The following is a 24,797-nucleotide window of genomic DNA, read 5'->3' as shown; positions in this document are numbered from 1 at the left end:
GTGTGCTTAGTGCTGGCTCCCTTCCTGCAGGCCACAAACATGGTGAGCAGGGACCATGGTATGGTCTGCGAGTGGGTGCCCCTGGTTTCTCTGCTGAACAGGGCCCTCGATGCTTTGCTGGAACAGGGAGCGGCAGCCTTGGACCAGCAGGAGCGGCAACCAGCTGCGCAGTCCACCTCTGAGGGGGAGGAGGAGGAGGACTTGGTGGAGGTCCCTGACCTGGCTGCTGATGAGGGGGATCAGCACAGCGCAGCTGAGTTGGTGCGGGGGTGGAGAGAGGATGAGGCGGCAGAGGAGGAGGATGAGGACAGCACTGACGTCGATGTGCCAGCAGACGTGGCCCGCCTCTTCCCAATGGCAGCGCACATGCTGACGTGCCTGCGCAGGGACCCCAGGGTGATCCAGATGAAGCAGAGGGAGGACATCTGGATCAGCATGATGTTGGACCCACGCCTCAAGGGGAAGTTGAGCCAGTTCCTGCCGCCTGCAGGAGGAGACCCAGCGCAACAAATAAGGAGCTTGCAGCAGGCCCTTGTTGAGCGCTTGGAGGAAGCCTTCCCCCAGCCTTCCACCCCCACTGTCCAGCAGCCAGCACAGAGGCAGCAGCAGGTGCCTGCATCCAGCAGCAGCAAGCGCCCCACAGACCTGCTGTCTCTCAGCCACGAGCTCTACAGGACTGTAGAGGCTCCGGCAGCAGTGACTAGAGAGGAGATGCATGCAGCAGCATCCTCCTCCGGTCACAGCCAGCGCCTGACCCGCATGGTGGCTGACTACATGGGGTCGTACAGCGGGCTTGACAGCGATGCCCCTGTTGATCCCATGGAGTATTGGGTCAAGCGCATGGAGATCTGGAGCGAGCTGGCGCAGTACGCCCTGGAAGTGCTGTCCTGCCCCCCTTCCAGCGTGCTGTCCGAGCGCTGCTTCAGTGCAGCTGGTGGCGTGGTCACCGAGAAACGCTCACGTCTGTCTCACAAGTCTGTGGACAGACTGACGTTTCTCAAGATGAACCAGGCGTGGGTGGAAGGCGAGTTCCTGGCCCCTGTTGTCGGCGAGAGGGGGACATGAACTGGCTGCCGGAACCATCGTTAATGTGCCTTACCACCCTTTACCACCTCCTGGCTCCTGCTCACTAAGCCAGCCTGGTTCACTTTGACTATTACGTCGCCTGCAGCCACACATTTTACACCTACAGTGGGCTGCTGTGTACTGCCCTTCTGCTGTCTGTCTGTGTTTCCCACTGCCAGGGTACACAGAATTACCTTCTTCTGCTGCCACTCTGCCACCAGCTATTACGTCAAACAATAGCTATATTGGTTGCAAAACCAAAAACCAAAAAACCATAAAAAAAAAAAAGGTTTAATTTTTCTGAGGTGCCCGGGTTGAAAACTGTGTTGTCCCAGTTGTGTATTGGACACAATGTGGGCTGCACGACCGCTGTCTGGGACCTCCTGTTGTGTTTATTTACAGCCCTGGTATCACCGCTAGGTACCAGGGCTATTATGTCACGCTGCCTACCTGCTGCCACACTCACACTGCTCCTCCATACCTCCTCCTGCTGCTGCTGCTGCTGTCTGTCTGTCTGTGTTTCCCACTGCCAGGGTACACAGATGATTTACCTTCTGCTGCCACTCTGCCACCAGCTATTACGTCAAACAATAGCTGCTCGCCTACTCCTCCATTCCTCCTCCTGCTGCTGCTGTCTGTCTGTGTTTCCCACTGCCAGGGTACACAGATGATTTACCTTCTGCTGCCACTCTGCCACCAGCTATTACGTCAAACAATAGCTGCTCGCCTACTCCTCCATTCCTCCTCCTGCTGCTGCTGTCTGTCTGTGTTTCCCACTGCCAGGGTACACAGAATTAACTTCTGCTGCCACTCTGCCACCAGCTATTACGTCAAACAATAGCTATATTGGTTGCAAAACCAAAAACCAAAAAACCATAAAAAAAAAAAAAGGTTTAATTTTTCTGAGGTGCCCGGGTTGAAAACTGTGTTGTCCCAGTTGTGTATTGGACACAATGTGGGCTGCACGACCGCTGTCTGGGACCTCCTGTTGTGTTTATTTACAGCCCTGGTATCACCGCTAGGTACCAGGGCTATTATGTCACGCTGCCTACCTGCTGCCACACTCACACTGCTCCTCCATACCTCCTCCTGCTGCTGCTGCTGCTGTCTGTCTGTGTTTCCCACTGCCAGGGTACACAGATGATTTACCTTCTGCTGCCACTCTGCCACCAGCTATTACGTCAAACAATAGCTGCTCGCCTACTCCTCCATTCCTCCTCCTGCTGCTGCTGTCTGTCTGTGTTTCCCACTGCCAGGGTACACAGATGATTTACCTTCTGCTGCCACTCTGCCACCAGCTATTACGTCAAACAATAGCTGCTCGCCTACTCCTCCATTCCTCCTCCTGCTGCTGCTGTCTGTCTGTGTTTCCCACTGCCAGGGTACACAGAATTACCTTCTGCTGCCACTCTGCCACCAGCTATTACGTCAAACAATAGCTATATTGGTTGCAAAACCAAAACCAAACAAACCATTAAAAAAAAAAAAAGGTTTAATTTTTCTGAGGTGCCCGGGTTGAAAACTGTGTTGTCCCAGTTGTGTATTGGACACAATGTGGGCTGCACGACCGCTGTCTGGGACCTCCTGTTGTGTTTATTTACAGCCCTGGTATCACCGCTAGGTACCAGGGCTATTATGTCACGGCGAGCTGCCTGCCTCATTGACTGCCTGCTGCCACACACTCATCCTCCTCCTCCTGCTGCTGAATTTACCTCCTGCTGTCTTTGTGTTTCCACTGCCAGGGAGCACATACAATGGCGCTTCCAACATGCGTGCGCCCACCAGCTATTTGTTACGCTCAAAAATAGCTGCATTTCTTAAAAAAAAAAATTGAAAAGAGAAATACGTGAAGAAGAAGAAGACGATATTGAAAAGGAAGGAGAAGATGAAGATGAAGAAGAAGATGAAGAAGAAGATGAAGAAGATGATGAAGAAGAAGATGAAGAAGAAGAAGAAGATGAAAAAGAAGAAGAAGATGAAGAAGAGGAAGAAGAAGAAGATGAAGAAGAAGAAGAAGATGAAGAAGAAGATGAAGAAGAAGAAGATGAAGAAGATGATGAAGAAGAAGAAGAAGAAGAAGAAGAAGAAGAAGAAGAAGAAGAAGAAGAAGAAGAAGAAGAAGAAGAAGAAGAAGAAGAAGAAGGAGAAGGAGAAGGAGAAGGAGAAGGAGAAGGAGAAGGAGAAGGAGAAGGAGAAGGAGAAGGAGAAGGAGAAGGAGAAGGAGAAGGAGAAGGAGAAGGAGAAGAAGAAGATCGAGAAGAAGAAGAAGAAGATCGAGAAGAAGAAGAAGAAGATCGAGAAGAAGATCGAGAAGAAGATCGAGAAGAAGAAGAAGAAGATCGAGAAGAAGAAGAAGAAGATCGAGAAGAAGAAAGATCGAGAAGAAGAAGAAGATCGAGAAGAAGAAAGATCGAGAAGAAGAAGAACAAGTATATACAGTAGCACTACTGAACAAAATTAAGGACACAACTTCTCTTTCCACATTTTTTTTTAAAGGAACATCCCCACATAATCACTTGCTGTTGTTACTTGGAAAAAAAGAGGTTTCTTGCATCATTCACCCTCAAAACAAGTGTTGGAAGCTATTTAAGGCCAATTCGAATAGTCAGCTCGAATAGTTAGCTCGAATACCGACTCGAATAGTGAGCTCGAAGTCCGAGGTCGAATCGAATAGTAAAAATTATTCGACTCGAATATTCGACTGACCTCGAATAATTTACTATTCGAATTCGACCAAACTCGAATTTTAAAAAGGGGTATTTGAGCATCACTAATCCAGACCACATTAGAACAGGTATAGGAACTTATAGGATAGAAGAAATAAGGCTTAAAATTGTATTACAGAGTCTCTTTAAAGAATCTTTTAGAACAAAGAAGAAATGCTGAGTTTCAGACCACTTTAAATAAAAGTGGGGATACACTGAAAGGTTTCCCAACACCTTTTGTAATTTTGATTAAAAGTTAAACTTTTGACCCTTGTCAATGTGTGACAGTCCAATTTGAAAGCTTCAGGACAGCGATACATCATGACCTACTGAAATCCAGGAAGGCCAAAAATAACCATTCTGCTAACTGTCACTCGAGATGTCTCCAGAAGGTCACCTGCATCTTGTCTATTATCATGAGCGGAACTTGGCAGACGTTCCATTTTCCAGTGTATGTTGTGACCCTTTTGATATCTAGGAAGTCCATACTTATCTCAGCGTCGTGTGAGAACGCTGATAGGAGGCCGCGGCGATACGGATCTGCAAAACACTGGGATAGTGCTCACAACATAACAAATGCATTATTGCCAAGTGGTACAATAGTTATCAAAGTGGTTCCATTCTTCAAACTGGACAGGAGATCTTGGGCAACAATGGAAGAGCTCATTAAATAACCGTTCTGTGTCAAGAAGTCCAGGCTTCTGGAGATGTGCAGAGACGTGATTAAGCTCCCCGAGAACGATAACATCAGACAGGATGTAACAATTCGACTTTGGTTTATAGAACAAAGTAGGACTTTGTTTAACTTTATTTCTTCTAGCTAAGCGTTGTTTAAGAGTTTCTGAGCTAGCGAGTCTCGGGTTCTTTATGACTTTTATTACGGGGCTTTGAAACCAAAGGAAGGCTATTAAGAAGGGATACTTCATAAACGGCAGAGTGATTTTTATGGCACAATATTTTCCATTACAGATGAAATGATAAAAGCCAGTTTTAAACTAAGTTTCTAGATGAAGTTATATTTCTTAAAGCCCGACTTGAGCCTCTGGGTTACCGTATTTTACATCTCTGCAAAGCTGTACTGTTTTAGAAATTAAATGCTGAAGAATGTATACATTAATTTGTATATTTGATTAAAATCTCTGATAAAAAAAATAAATCACATGGCCTGGAGAGCTCTAAGGGGATCTGGCATCTCGGAGACAGAGTGGGATAATAACCTTCTGCTATTCAGTTGTGTAGCAATAGGGGATGCAGAGGTTGTGACCATACCAGGTCCAAGGGACAATAAGGGCCACCAGGGGTTGTTCCTATACCACTGTATTAACTCTTTTTATTTTTTGCTTTGCTAATGATAATCATGTTTCTATGTGCTCTGAATGGCAGTAATTGTTAATAGATAGTTCCCTCCCTGCTTACACCTCTCTGACACTGCTGCTGTCCTCTCCCCTGATTACATCTCTGACACTGCAGCTGTCGCCTCCCCTGCATACACCTCTCTGACACTGCGACTTTCTTCTCCCATGCTTACACCTCTCTGACACTGCAGCTGTCCCCTCCCCTGCTTACACCTCCCTGACACTGCAACTGTCCCCTCCCCTGCTTACACCTCTCTGACACTGCTGCTGTCCCCTCCCCTGATTACATCTCTGACACTGCAGCTGTCCCCTCCTCTGCATACACCTTTCTGACACTGCGACTTTCTCCTCCCATGCTTACACCTCTCTGACACTGCAGCTGTCCCCTCCCTTGCTTACACCTCCCTGACACTGCAGCTGTCCCCTCCCCTGCTTACACCTCTCTGACACTGCAGCTGTCCCCTCCCCTGCTTACACCTCCCTGACACTGCAGCTGTCCCCACCCCTGCTTACACCTCTCTGACACTGCAGCTGTCCCATCCCCTGCATACACTTTCCTGACACTGCAACTGTCCCCTCCCCTGATTACACCTCTCTGACACTGCAGCTGTCCCCTCCCCTGCTTACACCTCTTTGACACTGCAGCCATCCCCTCCCATGCTTACACCTCTCTGACACTGCAGCTGTCCCCTCCCCTGCTTACACCTCCCTGACACTGCAGCTGTCCCCTCCCCTGCTTACACCTCTCTGACACTGCAGCTGTCCCATCCCCTGCATACACTTTCCTGACACTGCAACTGTCCCATCCCCTGATTACACCTCTCTGACACTGCAGCTGTCCCCTCCCCTGCATACACCTCTCTGACACTGCAGCTGTCCCCACCCCATACACCTCTCTGACACTGCAGCCATCCCCTCCCCTGCTTACACCTCTCTGACACTGCAGCTGCCCCCTCCCCTGCATACACCTCTCTGACACTGCAGCTTTCCCCTCCCCTGCATACACCTCTCTGACACTGCAGCTGTCCCATCCCCTACATACACCTTCCTGACACTGCAACTGTCCCCTCCGCTGATGACACCTCTCTGACACTGCAGCTGTCCCCTCCCCTGCATACACCTCTCTGACACTGCAGCTGTCCCCTCCCCTGCTTACACCTCTCTGACACTGCAGCTGTCCCATTCCCTGCATACACCTTCCTGACACTGCAGCTGTCCCCTCCCCTGCTTACACCTCTCTGACACTGCAGCTGCCCCCTCTCTTGCTTACACCTCTCTGACACTGCAGCTGTCCTTGCAGGTTTATCAATCATTTTGTAAAGAGTGCTTGTGCGTGTGCTTTTTTAATACATTTCATACTGAAAAGTATTGGCAATCTGTGTACAGTATGTGGCAGTATTAGATCCCTCAGAGTTCGATCAGATCTATCTGATGGTCAAATCTGGTGGCTGGCTATGAATACAGTATATTGGCCACATTACCCCGTTCACCAACCTCTCCTCCTCCTTCTGGAATCTGGAAGGTTTGGACCTTTTCAGCTTTGACAACCCTCGTACCAAAACAGAGGCATGTTACAGCCACGCAACCTACACGGAATCCTCTTCTTGCAATCCTCAGCTTTGTTCTTACACTTTATATTATGCTGTTTATCAAACGCCTTATTCCAAATCTAATCTGCACACAAAGGCAATATCGGCAAGGCACGAAATTCATTTTTTAGCTGTAATGAAAAGTCGCACACATAGCTTGTGCCCAACATTTATCATTTGGAAATGGTGTTTGTGTACGGAAGGATGAGGACAGATGGCATTGTTCTACTCTAACCCTCCAATCTTTATGCTGCACTAAGTTATCTGCAAGCGGCAGAGCTTCAAAGACGCGGACCGGCAAACAGGAGCGTAAAATGGAGATGTCTCTGTTCTCGATCTCACAGACAAGGCATGTACTGGTAATAATAACACAAGGAGTCAGAAGGAAAATCAATTTCTCTCTCTCTCTCTCTCTAGTTTTTAGCAGTCTTGGGATTGTGCAGCTGAGCCTTACTGAAAGATTTTAAGTGACACTGACGCGAAAAAAAATAAAATAATATAACATAATAAACAGTCTCATATTTTTATTTTCATATATATTGCTTTTTTTTTTACAATATTGCATTATTCTCTAACATTTGCAGTTTACACACTACACTCTATTTTTAAGGCTGGTAACGTCCCACGTAGTGTTGGGCGAACACCTGGATGTTCGGGTTCGGGCTGAACAGGCCGAACATGGGCCAGATGTTCGGCATGTTCGGCCCGAACCCCGAACTCCCCGAACATCCCGCTTTTGGGGGCCCTATGGGGTCGCAGGCATAAGGGGGGAGCATGCCCCGGTCACGGGGGGGTCGGAAATTCCCCCCACCCCCTCCGCTAGCGCTCCCCCCTCTGCCCGCTTCCCCATACAAAAATTTTCCTTAAAGTTCAATAGTACCTTCAGTGGCTGGCCTGGCTGGCACTGTGGTGTGTTGTGAGTGAGGAGGAGGAGGAGTCCGGAGAGTGACGCGTTGAGGCCGGGCAGCGGGCGGTTCAGCGGTAGTACCCTTGTGGTACTTCCGCCCTTTCTCTGACCTCACGTCCTCTGCATACGAGGGTACGCGTCACGCGTACCCTCGTATGCGTCATCACGTAGAGGACGTGAGGTCAGAGAAAGGGCGGAAGTACCACAAGGGTACTACCGCTGAACCGCCCGCTGCCCGGCCTCAACAAGTCACTCTCCGGACTCCTCCTCCTCCTCACTCACAACACACCACAGTGCCAGCCAGGCCAGCCACTGAAGGTACTATTGAACTTTAAGGAAGATTTTTGTATGGGGAAGCGGGCAGAGGGGGGAGCGCTAGCGGAGGGGGTGGGGGGAATTTCCGACCCCCCCGCGTCCGGGGCATGCTCCCCCCTTATGCCTGCGACCCCATAGGGGGGCAGTATTCGGCCGAACAGGGCCCTGTTCGGCCGAACAGGGGCCCTGTTCGGCATGTTCGGCTGGGCATTGAGCTGTTCGGGCGAACCCGAACTAAAAAGGCCGAACACCATGAGGTGTTCGGCCGAACTCGAACATCACCCGAACAGGGTGATGTTCTGCAGAACCCGAACAGTGGCGAACACTGTTCGCCCAACACTAGTCCCACGTTACAGCAGCCAGTAACGCAGCCTAACTCACAGCACTGTAAAATCAATGTGTTGTTCACAGTGCACACGTTGCGTTACATAGTAACGCAGCATGTTTAAACAAAGTGCTGCATGTTGTACGTTATACTGGGCTAAGCAGCGTTAGACTGCTTGCACATGCTCAGTAATGTTGGAGGAGGAGGTCTTCCCTCTAATTAATATTCACTGCGCTGCAGAGACTGGTGGTAGGACTGTAGTGTTGTCTGGATCATGAACGAATCGTTCATTTGATCCGGATCTTTTTTGTGAGTCGAATCATCCGGATCATCACAATGAAAGATTCGGTTCACAGTGGATGTCTGTCTGGAAGAAACAGGAACATACAGAATGTACAGTGCAGGGAAAGTCCTGTCCTGCTAGTCATTTCACCCCCAGTCTGCTTCCCTAGTAAAATGATTCAAATGATTTGGTTCATAGATCCGGATCTTTTCAATGATCCGATTCAAATGATCCAAATCCCCTAAAAAAGATCCGGACTTCCTATCACCTGGAGCGGCTGCTTTGAGAGCTGCATAACACAGCTCAATCTGACGTCCAACTTCAACACCACCATACGTTGCGTTAGGGGCACGTTATGTGACCATAACGTCCCCTAAAACGCAACGTCTTAGTGTGTAAGTAGCCTAAACTATGAAACAGAGCAGAGCTAATGAACCTTTGAACTTGTAGTTTTTACTGTTTCATCATCTCTGCTCAATGACACCTTCATTGGAGTATGCCAGAGCTCAAATCTATTACATATTGAACCTTTTTAGCTCTTTCCTGCTCCCAGAAACCATTTACTGACAGGAAAGTGATTTATGGCTGTCATTACTTATCAGTGAGGGTTATCCTATCATACAATCCAGACCCATTGTATACCTAATTTTTTACTTTTTCAGGCATAGAAAGAAAAAATGGAACACAGCACAGTAATTTGTGTGCTTGGCACTGTACATACACATGATCTCATCATGTCACCTAGAATGTCCTTTAAACAAGCAAGTAACAATGAGAGACAGGTTGAGATAAATGCTTCAGAAAACAGCACTGTAGCTGACCAAGTTTGGTCGAAGAGCTCAGAGAAGCTCTTTTGCATAGATAACAACTGAAGTTTCTTAACTCCTCCTGTACTGTATCAATTTGAGACTCATATCTGTGCTACTTATGTTTTATTTCTTAGTTGTACTACACATACAAATCATTATATGATCATTTTATTTTCACTTCAGATTCCCTTTAAGCAGTACCCTGCTCTATAGGTTCAGAGCTTTGCAAACACATTAGGGTATATTTATAAAGATGGCAGATATGCAAAAATAACAGTACATTTTAGCCTGCCTTTACTTTTAGCCCTTTAGCCACCAATTTATTTAGAGGTTTGCAAGTGGTCCAGGCCAATTCATTTTAGCACATTTTTTTTATTTCTTATTTGTCACATTTCCTTGTTTCTAATTAGTACTGCTGTATTGTGTATTTATGGCCAGTTCTCACTAGGGGGCAGTGTGGGACAATAATAGAGGATTTCTGCTTTCACTTTCTATATATTCTGCTAGTGGAAAGACATCAAACATTCCAACATACATACAGTAGGTGAGTATCTTTATTTATTTTTTTATTTTTTTTACAAAAAAACCAAAAAACTCACTTTAGTATTGCTTTAAGAAAACCACCCCAAAGTGACAGAACTAATGGTCTGCAATTGTTAGAAAAACAACAATGATTAATTTGCAATTTGAACTGATGAAACAAGCATGCAAATACAGACTGTTTAATCTGTATATTTAGTTAATAACCCCATTTGTATAATTACCAGTGTAACGCTGAAGGCATAAACAGAGGGGGAAGAAAATCAGCTTCCTCCATGCAAATCGTTTATAACGTTTATTGCAATTAATGCAATTCAGCTGATTATGTTCCGCTCATTGCCTTCTGATTAGCTGGGATGTGCAATAACAGGAAAATGGCCAATACTGTCCCTTGTGATGGAGGTCTTAAAGAGACGCATCTAAAAGAAGTGTGGTGATAAAACTCTCTGAGATCTCTAGGATTTTCAGAGTTACATAAGTCCGCCTCCCAGCTCTGTGTATATGAGGAGTGGAGTAATTGTATGGGCTTGACTCCATGAGTTCTCCCTTTTCCTTGTGCTATGCGATGATTTCTAAGGAAGTGGCATTTATTCCCAGCTTCTAGCTGCAGAAGCCAGACAAGTTTTCCAAGGTCTCACTGCAGTTCCATCAGCCAATGGTGTGTTCTTAAAGAGTAACTGTCGGGCATAAAATCAAAAATCAATTCTTCATTTTTATCTGATAAACAAGTAATAGGGATGCTAACCAGGCAATCCAAAAGTTAAAATCACTATTACTTTTCTTGTTGATAAAAGATCATTCCCCACATTGCCGCACAAAAGAAGTTGCAGGGCATGCTGGGTTGTCCTTTTTTGCTTCTCTACTTTCCCCTCATACTTAACTAATGCAGCCTGATTGGCTGAAGCCTCTTTCCCTCCTATTTTCCCCTCCCACACCTCTGTTCCTCTCTGATTGGCCAATATTTCTCATGCTGAGACGATGCACTTTCTATAGTTAAGGGCGGGTAAATCAGGCAGAGGAGAGTGAGGGCCCATTTCCACTATCGCGAATTTGCATGCGTTTTTCGCATGCAAAATCGCATAGCAATACAAGTGAATGGGGCTGTTTCCACTTGTCCGGATTCCTTTGCGTTTTTCTGTGCAGAAAAAATTTGCATGGCAGAGCCATCAGAATTTGCATACCGCATACCGCTATGCAAACCAATGTATTTAGAAATACGCATGCGGTTTGGGTATGCAAATTTTCATGCGAATTCACATAGAAACAATGGAAAATCACACCAGCACTGCCATGGTTAAATGCGCATACAATGTCATCCATGCGAATTTGCATGAAAATTCGCATAGACCCGCATGCGAAATTCACATCCGCAAGCAAATTTTTCCTGCGGCGATTCCCAAGTGGAAATGCAGCCTAAGGGAGGAAATGACATCAGGATTGGCTTCAAAATAGCCACAGTTAAAATGGGAAATGCTAAGAAGGATTTGTTCTTATTTTTCTGTAGAAAAATCACTAAACTCAAAACGTGGACAGTGCAGTACATGTTATGTAAGTAGGGCAAATATTTATCTACTTATATATGTGTTTTTTTTTCTGAGATAGTATGGCTGACAGTTCCTTATTAAAGCAATATAAAAGTCTGCATTTCTTTGCTCTAAAAATTTTTTACAGCCTCACTACCGTAAAGTGTACCTGAGGCGGCGCAGGAGCAGCAGATAGGACACAGAGGCATCATGTACAGTATCCTGGTCCATAACATGCCTCTGTATCCCCTATGCACTGCTCTCTGACCCCGCCTCCCTCCATGCTGTCACTCCCTAAATTTCTGACGTTCAACTTGTCAGCAATCTTGAGGGGAAGAGGCATCCCTTGCAGGAGAAGTAGTCCTGCAGAACGCCTACTGGGGGCGTTCCTAACAGGGCCGGGCCGAGGCAAAGGCTGGAGAGGCTCCAGCCTCAGGGCGCAGTGTAGGAGGGGGCGCACAATTCATTCAGCTGTCATTCCTAATTGTGTATAAGAAAGAAATAAGAAAAGGGGATACATAGCAGTGACTGCAGGCCAGAGAACTAGATATTAAGGTGTTGGGGAGGTTGTGGACCCTGTGGCCCTCTTAGTCTAATAACAATCAATGTGTGACGGCTGGGGTGGGACTGGGAGGGATGGAGGGGCGCACTTTGGTGTCTCAGCCTTGGGTGCTGGAGGACCTTGTCCCTGCTCTGGTTCCTAACGCCCTTCCCCAGCTCTCATTGGGCAGCTCTGACTCTCCCCACCGCTCCCCAAACTCTGTGCTCTGTGCTGTGACGCACAGGGCTGCAGCGTCATGACCCCAGGGGTCACTGAAAAAGAAACTAGAGGATTTCTGGCCACAGGAGCGGTGGAAGGCAGCAGTAATTGAGGCTAACACATGATGTACCTGCTAATGAATATTACATACTTACCTCGCCGCAAGTTCCTCTCAGAAGCTCACCATTATCTTCTATCAACGATTCCTTCCAGTTCTGACAAGATTTTGTCAAAACTAAAATATATCAGTTGCTGTCAGTTATATATCAGTTGCTGTGGGTTATAACTGAAAGGATAACTGATGTGCAAGGTAATGCTCATGTGTCTCTATGGCTCAAGTGGATGGTATTACAGCTTAACAGTGTGCTGACCCGGAAGCTGTTATGAAGTAATGGTCATTTTCAAAATGGAGGATGGAAAATTCCATCGATCACAGTGGTGAAACAGCATGCCGGAGAGGAGAAAGAGATTGAGGAGTAGACAGTATGGCGTGTGTATGTTTATTTTGACTTTTAATTTTCAGTTCAGGTTTGCTTTAAAATTACTACCAGAAAAAATTGGTAGCAGAACAGCATTCAAACAGTTATGCTCGGTACACACGATTCAATTTCCCGTCCGTTGGAAAAGCGATCCCTTTATCGAATGGGAGCAGATCGAACATATTGGAAATAATCACTTGATTCCCGTCAGTCAGATGGGAAATTGCATTCTGTGTATTTAGCTTTAAACACAGCACTTTCTTCTTCAGTGGGAAGCTTACTGCGTTGCTGTCACTTACAGTAGGTAGTAGAAATCTCCTCATGGGGGTTTCTCTGGGTTTTCTTAGGTAGCCAGAGGTACCCTCAGTATTAGGTAGATAGAGGTGCCCCAAATTATCAGGTAGCTAGAGGTATCCCCAGTGTACGGCTCCCGGGGGGTCACCTGACCTGTGTCGGGTCATGTGACACGCCGGGAGCCGCGCATGGTCACCAAAAAGCCTCTAGGATCTACAGGAAGGTCAGAAGATGGCACCAGACACTCATCGAGTATTTCTTGCCCTGCATAGCCCCCCTAAATCCCCCCACAGTCCCCTTTTATCTCCTCAGGCATGCCGGTTAGTTGAGTATCAGTTGCCTGAGTTCCAGATAACCTGGAGTTTGCTGTATTTTGATAAAAAAAGGAGGAGGTTGCTCTATACTTCCATGAGAACTTGGTGAATGTATGGCTACACTAACAGTGCCATCTAGTGGCCACCTAGCTTTTGCAAATGCGAACCTTGAAAATGACTATGCTTGAACTAGGGACTTACTTACCAGTAGTCATCCTGCTTGATGGCATACCTCCCAACATTTGGAGATTAGAAAGAGGGACACTTAGGCCACACCCCTGCCACACCCTTGATTACGCTTTGACAACCCCTATTAAGGCAATCCATAAAGATTTCATTGGAAAAATATGTTGTATAATTCAAACCACACTGGTTCTTTCTATCCTGGTTCATTTTCCTTCATATTAGCATTTCAAAATAAGAAATGTATCAATTTAAAGGATAAAAATTATTACATTTAGAGTATATTAAAAAAAAATTCAATAGAAAAATACATATATTTACATAGATCTGTGCATGAGTCCTGAAAGAGGGACAAATGAGGAGGAAAGAGGGACAGAGCTCCCAAACAGGGACTGTCCCTCCAAAAGAGGCACCGTTGGGAGCTATGCTGATGGCTTATCTGCAAGGTGACAAGTGGTCCAGGGACCCTGGGGGGTAAATTGCTGCCAGGAATGATGGGGGGGGGGGGGTTGTCAGGGGGATCCCCTGTACCACCATTGTAGTTTGAATCGGCCCTATCCAGGGGCGTAACAATAGGCCCTGTACTGAGAGACTGACAACTAAGGGCAAGAAGAGAAAAAGCTTTCTGCTCTCTGGACAATTGTTCTAATGACTGCATCTGCCCGGCCGCTGATAATCAATCATACAAAGTTTTGTGGACAATGTTTTGTAGACAGTCCCTATTCAGTGTGTAGGGGGAAGGGGCCCCATCCAAACTTTTGCAGGGGGGCCCAGTGATTTCTAGTTACGCCCCTGGCCCTATCTGTGTCTATACTCAAAGTCTACTCTACTCATGTCCGAAATACACCCCTCGGAGGGCATGCAGGTGATCAGGGAGTAGCTCCAGGACCTGTGAGGTGTAACTATTATGTACCAAGAGTTATGAAACGTGACCGTCAATCACAGTTCCGTTTAAAAATAGCATTGAGTCAGGCCCTTTGTCCCCAGATAAAATAAAATGGGATCTTTTGATGATTTTTTGTGTTATGATTGGTACATACGGCTTGCGAGAATTGCTAAGTATAAATGGAAAACTTCATGTTCCCTGTTCAGTAATACAAGCAATGTTCACACAAAGCACATTTTATACAAACACAAAAGAGTATTGGGTGACAGGTGACAAATGTCCCTTCTCCGCGCCGCACTGTGCGCCTCGCCGTTCAGCCACATGACATTTAATACTGAGCAAACACAATGCATCTGGACGGGGGAATACCTGCTTTTAAAATATTGAATAACCATTCAGCTTTGATTAGTTCGTGGCTGTGTTTGCTTCCATTAATAGTTGATGTTCAAAGCGAGATCAAAGGATATCCAGCCAATTATAACCTGTTGGCTTCTCCTAACTCGCTGCTTAAAAGGAGGTATAAAATAAAAGCGGGGATTAGAGCACGCTGCGCACCTTACAGGAAGTCAGAATGCCAGAATTAAAAATAAATGTTATTGAGGTCAGTGGCTGATATAAGCTTAATTAGCAAACAAAAAAATATATATTAAAGGAGAACTCTGAGGGACTCACATCCACCTCTTGAGCACAGGAGGAAGTGGGGGAAACCACCGGGGGGGGGGGGGGGTTTGCAAAAGGAGCTAAAGGTGAAACCTGGGAACCTGGTTTTTACGTATTCTGTTATAATAACAGGAATTGCCTGGCAGCTAATTACGTGAAATTTTGCGTAAATGTTTGCAATTACGGCCATTTTTATGATTTAGACATTCAAATGACTTCTTATAGTCCTTTCTTAATTTTGCGTAATTTTTGCGTAATTTCTTGCCAAATTTAGTAGTTAATAGCAAAGCCCCCGTATATGCTATCCTCACCAAAATTGCTACATACTGTATATTAAGTAGAATAGTGGGTACAAGTTAAAAAAAAAAAAATTTCAAAAAGACCTTGTAGTTTTTGAGAAAATAGATTTTAAAAATGCAAAGGATAAATGGTTTTCAAACTCAGATAAATGACAGTTCTTTTTGTAAATTTCTTTTTTTTTTTTCCTTGTTTCCACTATTCTTAACACGCGTAGCAATTTTAGTGTCAATAGCTTGTATGGGGGCTCTGCTAGTCACTGCCAAAGTTGGCACGAAATTACGCGAAAATTACTATACGAAATCAATTAAATGTACAAATCGTAATTACCATTAGGCCAAATTGCTGAAATGTACGCGAAAATTTTGGTAATCGTAATTAGCTGATTAGGATCATCACTACTCTGGATCCTTCCCCCATCCTTCTCCATCTTTCTGAGGCTTCCCCCGTCTTCCTAAACCTCGGTGAATCCAGCCCTGGAAGCACCAAACACTATTTACCTACTACCGCTGTCCAGCGCAGGCGCAGTGGAGGCTTTCCGATTAAGCTCAGGTGGAAATAGCTGAGCCCGATAGGGTCAGCTCTACTTGCGCCGACGCAGGCGTAAGAGGTGACCTCATTGGGCTTGGCTATTCCTACCTGCGCCCGATTAGCTGCTCTGCCATGGCAGAGGATATTCCTGAGATGACACAGCTGAGAGATAAAATTACAGTGGTGATTATTCACAGCTGACAGGGGATTAGTCATGCTAATCTCTCTAAATACACACAGGGTGTATTTCTCTATGTTTTCCTTCTGTCCTGTGCAAGAGTTCAGGTCCATTTTAACTGCTGCTGGATGGCGCTAATTAAAAATACAAAAAAAGATCCAAGTTCGATTTTTTTTCTTTGCATTATTTTGTAGGTTTACAGAGAACCCGAGGTGGGTTTGAAGAATATTATCTGCATACAGAGGCTGGATCTGCCTATACAGCCCAGCCTCTGTTGCTATCCCAAACCCCCCTAAGGTCCCCCTGCACTCTGCAATCCCTCATAAATCACAGCCACGCTGCTGACAAACAGCTTGTCAGAGCTGGCTGTGTTTATCTCTATAGTGTCAGTCTGCTGCTCTCCCCGCCTCCTGTAGAACTCCAGTCCCCGCCTGCATCCCTTCGGTCCCTGCTGATTGGAGGGAAGGGACGGGGGAAGGGACCGGAGCTATGCAGGCGGTGGGGGAGCAGCTGAGACTGACACTACAGATGTAAACACAGCCTCACAGCACGGCTGTGATTTATGGGGGATTGCAGAGTGCAGGGGCACCTTAGGGGGGTTTGGGATAGCAACAGAGGCTGGGCTGTATAGGCAGATCCAGCCTCTGTATGCAGATAACATTCTTTAAACACACCTCGGGTTCTCTTTAACAGACTTGTATAAAGACCACATAAATCCAGCATTCAACGCCGGTAACTAGTAATTACATCTGCTTCCACTCGGAATAAATTGGCTTCATGCAGAACAACAGTGAGTGTTTATGAAGCAGATCAGTTAAAGTAACTCAGTGGCTGTTATGTTACACTCAAGTAAATAGATCAAGAAGAAAGACAGTTAATTATAAAACCAGAACTTATTGATGAACGTATTAAAATGAGCGTGGGCGCCAGCTAGTCAATGTAGCCCTATAAAGCGACACAAGCCAGCACATAATACACAAAATACACTTATGAGACGGGAAGGGCTGCAGACAGCCACTGCCAAACAGACACTTATCTTCCCTTGGGTAGCAATGCAGAGAACAAAAAATGTGCAATCATATATAAATGCATCTCAAGGTGAGCTGACACAAAGACGAGCAGTTAGATGAATCGTATACAGAAGCACACAAAACAGAACACGGCAAAAAATAAAATAAAAAATGTGGTGATAATATATTTGAATTGCAGGCCAAATGGCCCAATAAGGACAGTGCTCATCATCTAGATAGATAGATGGGCTGATATAGATTCAGCAAGAGAGCAAATATCCCTCTTGATTGTACACAGCTTGATATTGTCACAATAGCACCCGTGGGGGGGGGGGGTTCTAGGGGGGACCTGCTGCTGTACGCAGTGCAGAAGAGCAGCGGAGAACGATACGTAACCTCCTTCCAGCGACAAGACCGGTCCTCTTCCCACCTTCTCTGTGTATGAGCGGGCTACAGTCAATCACCATGTGGTTTCAGACCCTGTCACATGACATACAGGGATGGGAGCCTCATGACGATTGATTGTACAGTGCCACCAGAGATGGATTAAGATGTAATCTGGCCCTAGACAAGGTAGTAAATTTGGGGCCACCTTATGGTCTTTTTGGTAAGCTGAAGTGGAAAGAAAATGTGGCTGGTGGGGCCCTTGACACCCTCTAGGCCCCAGGCACCTGCTTGGGTTGCCTGGTGGATGATCCTGCTCTGGGCGCCACTGCCTTAAAGGGCAACTGAGGTGAGAAGACTATGGAGGCTGCCATGTTTATTACCTTTTAAACAATACCAGTTGCCTGGCAGCTCTGCTGGTCTGTTTGGCTGCAGTAGTGTCTGAATTACACCAGAAACAAGCATGCAGCTAATCTGTCAGATCTGACAATATTGTCAGAAACCCCTGACCTGCTGTATGCTTGTTCAAGGTCTGTGGCTGAAAGTATTAGAGGTAGAAGACCAGCAGGATAGCCAGGCAACTGGTGTTGCTTAAAGGACAACCGAGGTGACATGTGATATTAGGAGATAGACATATGTATGTATATTGCCAATAACACAAATAACTAGGATGTGTTCCTTTTTTACTTTCTCTGCCTGAGTTAAATATCAGGTATGCAAGTGACAGTTTCTGTCTGGTCGGGACCGGGTCAGACTATAGCCGTGATGGCTAACCGTGGCACTCCAGCTGTGGTGGAACTACAAGTCCCATGAGGCACTGCAATACTCTGATAGCTCTAAGCATAACTCTGAGGCAGAGGCATGATGGGATTTGTAGTTTTGTCACAGCTGGCGTGCCAAGGTTAGCCATCACTGGACTATAGCATAACCCTCACTGATAAGTAATTACAGCCATAAAACACTTTCCTGACAGTAAATGGCTTCTGAGAGCAGGAAAGAGATAAAAAGAGTCAATACTTCATAGATTTGAGCTCTGGCATACTTCGATGAAGGTGTCATTGAGCAGAGACAATGAAACAGTAAAAACTTAAAAACTAGATTTAAATATAAAATAAAACTGTGGGATATCTAAAAAAGTTATTTTTAGGAGAAGAAGGATAGATACAATTGTTTTTCTCATCCGTTTATTTTCACCTCGGATGTCCTTTAAAAGGAAATAAATATGGCAGCCTCCATATACCTCTCTCTTCAGTTGTCCTATAAGGAGATCATGTGTAAAACTTTGCAGCTCCTCTGCATTACATACAAAAGCGGGGCCCCCAACCCTCCATAACAGAACAGAAAGGTTGCTGGTAAAACTGACGTCCGCTGTGTGCATTGAGGGGCAACCTGATAGAGAGTTAAATCATCATCAGTTAAAGGGATGTGAGATCATTTCTGGAATCAATTTTGTGAAATCCTATTACCACTGAAAATGATACAAATTTAATGGGTTTTGGAAACAAGTACTTTATATCATTTATATTTTACTTATAGTATTTTTATTATAGCACCTTTAGGCGCTATTTACACTTAAAGCGTTGATTTGCGTCCCATTTGCCAAATTGTGAACTCGATGCAATTAATTAATGTGTACAGGAGGTGACATGTGACATGATGAGATAGACATGTTTATGTACAGTACAATACATGTTAATAACCAGACTTTTTACTTGCTTTATTTTGCTGCCTGAAAAAGTTAATGTCTAGGCATGGAAGTGGCACCTTCTGTCTTGTTGGGAATATAGTAACCATCACTGATAAGCACAGTACAGCCATAAAAGTTTTCCTGGCAGAATACAACTTCTGAAAGCAAGAGTGAGATAAAATACATTAACTACTGACCTTTATGTAACTCTGGGAAACCTATTAGGCTGCCACTGAGCAGAGGCAACAAAACATTCAATCTACTTTGTAAATATTTAAATATAAACTAAAACCATGGGATATCTAAAAAAAATAAAATAAAAAGTCGATTTTGGGAGTAGGAGGGTAAATACAATTGTTTATCTCATCAGTTTATTTTCACCTCGAGTTCACTGCAAAGTGGATCCGAGATAAACTTTTACTCATTGCATAATTGTGTTCCTTTCATATAGTTTATAGGGCATTCCTCAAGCCAAATACGTTTTTTTTTGTTTTAATACTCGAATTCCCTATAAACTAAACAAGCCACATCCACCGCTTCTCCAGTGCCTTGGCACTCAGAGCCATGCAGCAAGGGCTTATGGGAGCTCTGGGCAGGAGGAGAAGGTTATCAGCCAGAGATTTCAGAGGCAGAGGGGAGGAGGGAGGGAGGAGGAGAGGGGAGTGAAGTTTTCACAGGGTGAGGGGTGGAGATGCAGAGCAGCTTGCCTGTGTGTAATGATGGCAAGCAGAACGTGGCTGCCCTCATTGTATCACAGGAATAAATAATCATAAACTGTTGAAACTGTCTGCAGCTAGACTTGCTGTGTAAATCTTATCTAAACTTTAGATAAGATATATAGACAAGTTACATGTTATAGTTCGTTTTTCATCTCGGATCCACTTTAAGTGTAAATAGGGCCTGAGTGTAAATAGTATGTTTAAAAAAAAAAAGTCTGTCTGTTTTCGTAAAGTGCAAATGCATTTGTGTGAGCATTTGAAATCTTCAGCACATGGCATAAAATGGTTAAGTGACGTGTAAGCAAGGCTGGGAAACGTTTAGGACTCTCGTCTTTTCTGGAGATTAAAGGTGGACTTCAAACCAGAGCTGGAGTTATGACTTTAATATGCCGTCTTGCTGGGTAATATTCAGCAGCAATGTAAAATCCAGGCTTGTGCCAGACAATGTAAATATTAATACGAGAATAGCTCACTGCTGTTTAATAAACCAAATACGCCTGTGCAAATATTCAGCGCCGTCTCACCAGATCAGAAACTGCCCGGTCCGCTATATTCAGGAATGTTACGTCTTATGCACAAGAAATGTAAATATCTGAACTTTATAGATGACGTTTTTCATAATCCAGGCGGCCTGGAGAGCCCGGAGCCGTGTGATGTAGGATGAAAGGTTTAGCATGGCTTAATGCAAAAATTAAAACTGGCCGTAAACTAAACATAGCTGGTAAAAGCTAATAAAATTCAATACCGGTGGGCGCAGCAGGTAATTTAGGCACCGGCAGCCGAGCAGGAAAATGGGTGTTGCATAGAACTGCTATAGCAGTGCCCATGGGGTAATTTGGACAAGGGCAGCGGACGCTGAATTTTGGTACTAGGTGGTGAAAATATCGGCGGAGGGAGTTTTTTGCAACGAGTATATGTTATGATCGCTTCTGCAGCATTTACTGCTAACTGCAGTGGTATTGCAACCCAAGCAGTTCTGATGTCATTACATGCATTTGCTTGCATAGTTTGGTTTGCACTTAAACTAGTTGCTGATTCCATCTGCAGTCGCACTGAAGTTAATGACAGTTTAATATGCTTTTGTGTAAACAAACATTGTCTGCTGCAATGGAGGGGCAATCCCTTTCCTGCAGGCTGCATATCATTGTCTGCCTTTTCCTGCTGTCAGCCTGTGATTAATTACCATTCACTTGTGTGGGAATCTGCAGGTCTGCTCCCATTGGATGACCTCAGTATAAAGAACTGCTTCCTGCAATGCTTCATGGGCTACCATAGTCTCAGATTCTGTCTGTTACTCTGCTCGTGCCCCACCTCGTTCCTAGTCCGTGTGGACTGCGCTGACTCCTGCGAAGGGGTCAGCGAGTCCTCCTAGTTCTGCTCTTGTTCTAGAAGTTGTTACTCTGCTTGTCTTGTATCATATATTGGTTCATCGCCAATATAAACGCATACTTGCGCATTTTATTATTTTCCTTGTATTCGTGTTACGTTGATACATCAGTGTCGCTGATATATACGTACACGAACTGTTTATTTCCTGTGTTCAGTTAGTCAGCCTTCCAGCACGTTTTGGTAGTTTGCGTGTATCGTGAGCACCCGTGCTGAGCTAGTATCCTGCTCCTGGTCCTGTTTGTGGATTGCGTTCATCTCTGCGAGGAGATAACGAATCCTTCTGAATCCTGTCCTGTTACCGTTTGTGGATTGCGTTCATCTCTGCGAAGAGATAGCGAATCCTTCTGAGTCCTGTTCCCTGTATTGCTCCAGTGCTAGTCAGTGTTCCTGCTTATGTCATATATCGGTTAATTGCCGATATATACATATGTTAGTCAGACGTTACAAATAGTTTCATTGATAGCTGTAATTGTAATACGCTAGGAAAACATACTTATTGTATATTTGTCTGTGTTACGTTCATCTATCTTGATCCTGCTATTTCCTGACTATCTTGTCCTGTCTTTGTGAGGCACGCCATCGCTGCAAACGCATTGGCTGCCTCATTCCAGTCTGTCTTGTTGTGGACGCTTGCTGTCACTAAGTAGTGGCTAGTTAAGCAAGCGTTCATTCTGTCTACCTGCCCTGATCTCCTCAGTTCTGGTTTATGCGCTCAGCGCTACTTTGCGCTGAGACGTTATCACGAAAGTATTGTTTGTGGCTGTTCGGATCTGCACCGGCTCTGTGCGCCACAATCTCCTATTGGAGTCAGTCCTCTCCTCCACTAAACTGGGGATATCCTGATTTCTTGTGCTGGTGTGTGTACCTCCTTCACGTCAGCTTATGCATCACGTGCTGACCCTGGAGAATACACCTCCAAGCTTAACAGTATACAGGTGAACAGAGGCGCAGATAAAATATATAAATTGTTAAAACGTTTAAGTAGAGGAGGTAGTAGGGGACTTACCTCCTCCAAGTCGACCCAAAATCTTATAGATATTATATCAATAAAGAATTTTATTAACCACTTCAGCTTCCAGTGTCGTTTCACCTTATGCATCCCAGTGTAACGATTGCGGAATCGTCTCCGTGGTCAGCGCACCAGACGTGCGCTGACGCGGCGGATTTCCTCCACAAGCGTATAATTGAGGACACCCAGGCTAGGTGCTATGCACCTGCAGAGGGAAATTCCTGTCGGCAGGTGGAGCTGTGGAGTGCAAAGGAACAGCTCCTCTACCCTACCACACACGCCAGACAGCAATTGTACGAAGGGAAGAAACGCAATCGCAAGAGAAGCGATTGAGAGTGAGCACAGAGACAGATTGTGTGTGCATAAAATTAGTCGCCAACCCGCGACTGTGCACACACCACAGCAGATAAGAAGCAGGAACGCGATCGCGAGAGGTGCGATCGCCAGACGTGACACAAGGCAGATCAGAATAGAATACGAGGGTAGCAAAGGCACAGCAAATAATACAATGAGAAGATACCGAAAATAACAAACGCTAGCTAACCGCGAACACCGCACTCATTCGCAACAGTGCACACGGTTATGCGTGGTCTCCACGTGATAAGCACAATAGAGACAAGCACGCCTAACTAACCATCGACAGACAAACATGAAACAGAGGGCACGAGCGCTTGCTTAACGGTTACCTCACCGAGCCTCCAGCAAGCGTAGCAGACAAGACAGACACACGAAAACAGGGACAAGCGAGAGATAGGATCCACAGCACTAGCGAAAAGTGGCCAGCGCGATCCAGGTACAGAGTAGCAGAACAGAAGGATCCCCAGCGCTAGCGAAAAGTGGCTAGCGCGATCCCAGGAGACAGAACAGAAGGATCCCCAGCGCTAGCAAAAAGTAGCTAGCGCAATCCCAGAAGACAGAACAGAAGGATCCCCAGCGCTAGCGAAAAGTAGCTAGCGCGATCCCAGGAGACAGAACAGAAGAGATAGCTGGTAGCAACCGCTGCACCAGCTATACTCCAAGAACAGAGATCAAAACCATTTCCTGTCGACCACCGTTGGGACAGGACAATGGCAACAGGCAAGACAAGACAGAACAGGAAATACAGATAATACAACCTGACTGGGCTAGAAGGTGAGCCTAAAGCAACCCCCAGGAATTAACTATACTAGATAGCAATGGCTGACACTCCAAAAGTGTCCATCAGGAACAGACCATGGAAAGAAAATGTCCAGCAAAGCATTCTGGGAGCAGAATTCTTTTATAGTGCCAGTCATCAAAAGAAGGCAGGTAAGGGATTTGCATGACTAATGTATGCAAATTCCTCAGCAACCCAAGCTGCAAAACTGACAGAAGGTCTCTCTTAAAGAGACCTGCAGAATGCAGACGTGAACAGTGGTCAAAACGCTGCCTGTCTGCACAGGCAGCTGAGCAGATTCTCACAGTACCCCCCCTTCTAGGGTCGAATTCCAGACGACCCTCAAAACTGATATCTCCAAACCATTCTAACAGAAGACTCATGAAGGTCGGGGCAGCCCGACAAGGTCCAATTCCAGAGTCAGTCCACCCGAAACCGACCTCATCGGAAACAGAAGCCACCGAAACATGCCCATCAGTTCTACCAGTCTCAGTATAACACCCATCAGGACTGTGAACGCCAGAGAAGAAGCCATCAACACCCTCCAGACAATACCCACCACCTTCCAAGGAGCGTCCGAAAATACCAAACCTGCCACAATACCTGTTCGAAGTGTCCCTTACAACACAAAAGCCACTGTTGATCTTATCCAGGGTACCAAGCAAAATTTCTCCCGGAATCTCCCAGAACCTTTTGAAGCTCCTCAGAGATCCCAAGAGGGCAGAACAATCACCAGGCTCACATGGAGGATTACCAAGAACCCCCATGGAACCAATGACAATTCCGCATTCAGAATTACGAGGACACCCATCAAGATCAAGACTTTCAGGGACCACTTCTGGGCATGCAAGCAGGCAGGCCATATCAGAGCATGTCTTCACCGAGGAAGCATCTGAGTACGCTGGTAACCGAGGCACACTTGGGCTTTCTGGGTCACAGAGCACACTGGGGTACACCAGCACAGGAGAAACCTCAGGACATGTTGGGGAACTGCCAACCTCAGAGTCCGGCACGACAAGACCAAAACCAGTACCGGGCAGAGAATCATCATGAGTGGAGGTCACAGGCACTGGACTTTCAAGAGAAGACTCGGACTCAAATTCAGAAATTTCTGTGACTGCAATATCATCATTGACTACACAGGCGTGAAGCTCCATCAGAGCTGAAAAGGTAGCCAGCAAGGCAGCAATGCCTACTGAAGTGGGCAACACCTCAGAAGGACTTGGGGGGCAGGAGACGTCTCCTACAAGTTCTGCACCCTTTGGGAGGAACTCGGAGATCTCCAGGAGGTCAGACAGGACCTCAGGAATATCCTTTTTCAAGTTTCCTAAGAAGGATTCTGAACTATCCATGTTACAGGGCATAGCTTGAACTTTATTTTGGGAACCGGGCAGATGTCCCAGGGAAGGTTCCACCATAAACTGAGACTGAATTTCATCATCAGGACAGGAATACACAGAAATATC

This window comes from Hyperolius riggenbachi, chromosome 4 (assembly GCF_040937935.1).
Source record: "Hyperolius riggenbachi isolate aHypRig1 chromosome 4, aHypRig1.pri, whole genome shotgun sequence".
In the NCBI taxonomy this organism is placed as follows: Eukaryota; Metazoa; Chordata; class Amphibia; order Anura; family Hyperoliidae; genus Hyperolius; species Hyperolius riggenbachi.
This window is presented reverse-complemented; position numbering follows the sequence as displayed.